A 6,338-nucleotide genomic window follows, 5' to 3' on the forward strand; every position below is an offset into this window, starting at 1 on the left:
GGTTGTCTGTCTGTCTGTCTGTCTGCCAGTTTGTGTGTCCCCAGGCAGGATGTCCTGGGTGGTTGGATCCTAACACGTACAGCCAGGGCTGTCCCCACCCTGCCACTTTGCCAGGGTCACAACTCCAGGTCTGAAGGGCTACATGAGAGACAGTGTGGATGCAGCCCTGCTTTTGGTGGGGAAGATAACTTCTAATACTTAAAAGTAAAAGTTCTATTTTTTTTTTAACCTCTTAAAAGTAGAAGTTCTACCTCTTCAAAGCTTTGCTACTTTACTTCTTTACTGCTCATGGATAACCACCACAGCCCTTCTCTCCTCATGGACATGCAATTGGTTCCACATGTCCAAAAGATTCCCCCAGCTGGAGGAGCACAACTCTGCCCAAGAGCCACTGGGGAGGAAACCTCACACTGGGCCCGGAGCAGCTCAACAGAGCTACCTGCTGCTGATATCAAGCTGCTTTTACTTTTTTTTTTCCATGGCTATTTATTAAAGAGGCCCTGGGGTGGTGGTGAGGAGCCCGTGCATGCTCTCGGTGTGTGAGCACTAAGCTGGTGCTCATTTACATTTTCCTGTGTTGTGTCAGGCTGGCTGCCTCAATAAATACCCTCAAGTGCTTGTGGCCTGTCCTGAGATCTTCTTGTCCTTGCATGACTGAAGGGATCTCACACACTTCCATGCAAAGGACTCAGAGGTGGCACAGAAAAGCCATCACAATGTATTCATCAGAAGAGAACCTTTCAAAGCTTATGCAGTCAGGGATAGCTTCTTGTTTTTTCTCGAGTCACTCATTGTAAAACTATTCAAGCTACTCAGGGATAGAGAAAGTTATCAAGGAGTTTAAAAGAGGCAAATTCAGACATGTCTTGGCTGTTCAGGCTGCACATCCAACCTTTTTGCTTGTAGATGGAATGTAGCTGTTTCCATGTTGAAAAAATAACATGACTAAGATGTAGTGTGTTTGAATAATAAAGCAACCCAGTCTGGGCCCCACTGAGTGTTAAGGCAAGTCCCAGCTTGTAACTTGTGGCTTCGAGGCCTCTCACTGATTGGTGATGTTTTGTCTGAACTTCTCAAACCATAGGAATTCAGGAATGGCTTAGGCCGACTCTACAAATGCTGTTCCTGCAGAATGGATGTCGTCTTCCAGGATAGAATCATAGAATGGTTTGGGTTGGAAGAGACCCTAAAGATCATCTCATTCTAACTCCCTGCCATGGGCAGGGACACCTACCCCTAGACCAGCTTGCTAAAAGCCCCATCCAGCTTGGAATGAGCATGACTCTGTTCTCACTGAGCAGTCAGTGAGTCTGTCCCCTTGATCCACTCCTCACAGCCACAGCTCCTCTTGGCTGTGCCTGGCTGGATGACCTTGGTCTTGGGAAATGTTCTGTCTTGAGCAGAAAAAGGTCTGAGACTGGGGGTACAGTCAGCAAAGTCAAGGGAGGCCCTTGTGAGCTTTAGGCTGCAAAAGTGGGATACAGAGAAAGAGTTTGTGTGCCTCTGTGGCTGTGGCTTGAGCCAACAATGAGAAAAAAATTGGACAAGAGCAGTGCCAGCATTTAGACTTTGAGGCCATTTGTTGTTCATTTCAAAGCCCAGGTGCTTTGAAAAGGATGGATAACACTGAGATTCACTGCCTGGGTCATTAACCTTTTTTCATTAGTGTTTGGAGGAAAAAAACCCATTAAGCTCACATATTTAAAAAAATGCCCCAAAACCTACAAAGCTGTGAATGATTCTAAGAGGTCACTTTCAGCTGTCATTTCAAGGTTTTTGGATAAATGTGTAGCATCCTTGGGGAGCAGTAGCTTCATCTGAGTGATTGACACCTGTCATATTAAAAATATGGACTAGTGAGGATTCTATTTCCAAGAATGGAGACTATTCCCCTGGCCCAGAAATGAGCTTAAAATTACAGCCATGTCTTACCTTCAAGTGGCTTGTCCTAGATTTTTAGGGCTGCTATGTGGTCTCATCCCACCCAAGATTTTATAGAGACTTTGTTTTCTCCAGCCTAGTCAATATATTTTTCCTAAACCACCACCACCACCATAAATAAATAAATAAATAAATAAATAAATAATCCTACATCCCAAAAGCAGATCAATTATTCAGGGTGCTTCCTGGGTATAAAATCTCTGGAGCAGCAACATTTAAGAGGCTGTGGATCAGCTACTTTGCAGTGCCATGAAAATTTCATGCTCTCTTGGCAAGGAAGTTAGTGAGTCAGGCAAACGAGCTCTTATGCTGTCTCCCTGACCTCGATGCAGGCATACACAGTTTCGGATTACAGCTGTGTATGTATGGCTCCGAGAGGAGAGACCCAGGTGCATTTAGGCCTTTGACATCCCAGGAGTCTGAGTTTCAGATGTGCAACACCATTAAACATGTTTTGAAAATTTCAGTCCTGATGACCATAAAATAAAAAAGTAATAATAATAATAGTAATAGTAACAATAATAATAGTAGTAATAAGCCTTACAGATGGATTATTTGTTTCTAAATGCAAAGGTTCAAGCCATGCACAGAACATCCACCTGAGAGGAGCTTTATTGACCCGATGGCACTGACTCCTCCTGCCCCTGGCCATTACTCCTACAGCCCCAAGGTTGTGTGGCTCACCTGGCCTGCAGGCTGTGGCTGGAGGTGAAAAAGAAGTGGAAACAGAAAATGTGGAAGCAGAAAATGTGTCAACTAGTTGCTAAAGTGTTGAAGTTTAAAAAAAGCTAAGTGTGGGGGAAATGAGAGAAGAGAAAGAAGAAAAAGCAGAACAGTAGACCCAGCAGGCACATTTAGCCGCAACAGAAGCAACTACTAAAAAGTGAGAATCTGAATTTTTGAGTTGCTTACAGCTTGGTTACGCCGACTTTGCTGTACTGTGTACTTTGCTGTATTTGCTGCTCCTGACTGTCACACTCCCACGCTCTCCTGCGAGGCGTCAGGATCAGTTAATTCACCTCGCAAATCTTCTCTGCTTCTCGGCCGAGGCTCTGCCAGCCCGGGGATGCTCCAGCCTCGAGCTGAAGGTGCCGACTCTGGCCAGACGGTGTCACGCTAATCCCGCGGATGCTCGGCAGCCGGGAGTTTCTCTTCCAGCCACAAGCACTGCAGTGGAGGTGCCTCCTGTCCTGCTGCATCAGTGCCTTCCCAAGCTCTCCTTTTTTGTACCAATCACACAGCACAGAAGGTGCCATTAAGGCTTTAAAATTTAATGAGCTCTAATAAAACCCCTCCCTGTGATATACAACCCAAGAACAGGCTGTGCTGCAGGAAGATTGCATTTTGTGTACCTGTGTATCTGTCCCTCCTCTTTGTTTTAGCTATATATTCCCAATCACTTTAATAGCATTTCTGCATCTTTATGTTGGGGAGTTATTGCAGATTAACTCCTAAAGGTAGGTAGGTGTCTAAGTGTCTGACGTGGGGTACCTGCCCCACCCAGCCAGAGTATTTTCATTCCTGACACCCTGATAAATGCAAACCTGCCTAAACCTTGGCTTGGCTGAAATGATCATGCCTAAATCCTGCTCGATGACTTCCCAGCCCATGGAAACAAACGGGAAGTCCATCCTCTCTCCTGATTTGACGAAGAGTTCATCCTCTAAATTTACAGGGTACAAGAAGCTCTGTAAGTGGCTATATCCCATAAGCTTTCTCAGCACACCAGTGTTCTGCACTGGAAACAGATGGCACTGGTCTAAGCCCTCTCTCAGGCTGTTGGAAACCCAGACTGAACTTCTGTTTCCTATGTAGAGCCTCCCATGTCCTGAAAACCTGCTGTGAGCATCCAACTGTTAGATCCTCTGGGGTCTGGTCTCAAAGTCTCCTACTGAGGCTGTTCCATGTGGTATAAATAATTAAAGCTTCACCAGACCAGAGAGAAGAAGTGGAAGATGGACTCTCCTTCCCCACAGTCAGGACACTCATGTGTATAATGTGGGAAAGTCTAGTTATAGGTTCCTGCTCCAGTGAACAGCTAACTAGCAGCACAAGTTGGACCAGCTCCAAGAGGAGAGGCTGAGACCCCCCCTTCCCAGGACCATCCAGGGCCTGCTCATTTGGGCATTTCCCTGAAACAGAAGAGAAAGAAAACCAAGAGCAACCTGCAAAATCTGCAAGCCCCTTAACTGCTGATGTGAGAGCTGAGATATCTCTGTGGGAAGGACCTGAGCTACCTCACATGAAACATGAAGGATGAGCTAGATCAGAAGGGTGCATCCAGCTCTGTGTCTGTCTCCAGCCTTGGCTGAAGGCAGGCTCTGGTGGAAGAGCAAAACCACGGGGTAAATCTTTAACGATACCTCCCCAGGACTCACACAGGACCCAAGTGGATGACCCTGGTCATCTCACCTGTGTTCCCCATGGTTTATTCTTGTGCCTTACCCAGTTAGATCATTTGCTATGAACTTAAGCCCCTTAATTTTCTTGTACCTGTGGCAGAGGCCTGGACAGCCAAATGTGAACTGGGAGATCCCTGGGGTGGCCATGTGCCTCAGAGGTGAGCACAGCAACTTGTCTGCGGGTTTGCTGCTGTGCAGCACCAAGCATCGTGCATGTCTGAGGCCCACAGGCACCACCACAGCACAGACCCGAGTGCTGGTTCTGTGGTTTGCCACCATAAGTGACACCAGTCTCTATTATTTGTCACCTGATATTTAATGACCTGGGTGTGCAAGAGCATCTGAAGAGATTTTATTTTAGTCTCAGATTGGGTTTGCTCATTTTGCAAAAAGAAAGGGGAAAAGAAAAATGGTTTCTTTTTGAAATAAGCCTCCATCAAAAGATCTCTCAATTCCCCAGTCTGTTGCACCAATTTTAAAGAGGACGCAAGGTGTGGAAAGAGAATCAGTATTTTCATTTGTTATATTTGGACAGAAAGGCAAGTGCCCAGGTCTGAAGAAGAAAACTCCAGGCTAAGTTTAGGAGATTCTGTCTCAGACTTGGAAAATTGTGAGTATCTGAATTTATCCAGATCAGTAGTGGAGCTAATGAAAAGTGGTTTTTTGCAGGCCCTCCCCAAAGGATATCCTTACATCACCTCAGCTGGCTGTGACACTTGGCAGAAATGAGTGGAGCTGCACAGGTGTTAAAACTCAACAGTATGCAGAAAACCAAGGCTCTCATGTAGGCTCCTTGTTAGGAAGGTTTTTAAGCACCTTTAAACATGTTTGCAATTCTCCTGATTTCAAGTCAAGCTCCTTGCTTAACACATTAAAAGGCAGAATGACTTCGCTTTGGGAGCCCTGGAGACTTCATGGAGAAGTTGTTTGACCTCCTTGTGTCTCAATCCATCCAGAACATGAGAGTGAAAAATAAACAGCACCTCATTAAAAAAGAAACAGATAGTGTGACTGACCTGAGCTTGCCCTGGTAAATAAATTACAAAGCCATAAAACTGCTTGAGGAGCTGCTTTGCCCCTTTGAAACAACACCCACTTCAGTCACTCTAAACACACTGTGCTGGGGGTGATGCAGAGTAATCGCTGAGGAGCTCTTATCACTATCTGCCTGTCAAGCCCCCATACATTCTTCCTTGTCTGAGCTAAGCAGAAATTACAAACCAGTGATGAGAGGTTGCAATAAACACCAAAAGAGGCTGATTCACCCACAAGCTTTCCCAGCTGTTCTTGCCACACAGAAGCATCCCAAGGTCAAATTTATACCCATGTCCTTCTCTGTTCCCAAAGGACTCACCTTGATAGTTCAGTTACCCAGGGTTCTAGATGCTTCTGCTCTCAATGCTGTTTGCTGGGATGCCCTGTATTTGCTTGGTAAATAGCAGAGTTTGCGAGGCTGGCACGAACAGTTGCACTGGATGATGTTGGAGTTACAGTGGGTGTCTTCCAGCTCAGGGTATTCTGTGATTCTCTGAATAAGGAGCAAAACAGCCAAGGACTGCTGGGAGAAGGGTCAGAGGAGTGATGTGGGATCTTGAAGATTAAAATAAACAGCCTACCAAAGTTTGGGACTGGTATGGGTCTGTTTAAGCACTGAGACAGAGTTTGTCTGAATGAAAATCAGGGCCTCTATTTCAGCATCAAATCTGAATGCAGAGTGGAAAAGTCCCATGGCTGTAAAACCAAAAACTGTCTCTAGAAATGTATTTGTAGGGAGTTCACCACAGATAGGGATAGATACTGGTATAACAGGATTGAAAGTGGGGAAAGGCTCCATATACCACACAACCAGGTGAAGCCTGATCTCCTGCCACACAAACCAAATGCACAGCATCCCATCAAATAGAGCAAACTTCAGCTTCCTGCCCAGTGCTGCCTGGATTATCTGCCCATGTATTACCTTCCCATGACCTGAAACTCTCATCCTGCCCATTGCCT

This window comes from Corvus kubaryi, unplaced genomic scaffold (assembly GCF_017639235.1).
Source record: "Corvus kubaryi isolate FWS band 111438036 unplaced genomic scaffold, C.kubaryi_AGA036_p1.0 66, whole genome shotgun sequence".
NCBI lineage: Eukaryota > Metazoa > Chordata > Aves > Passeriformes > Corvidae > Corvus > Corvus kubaryi.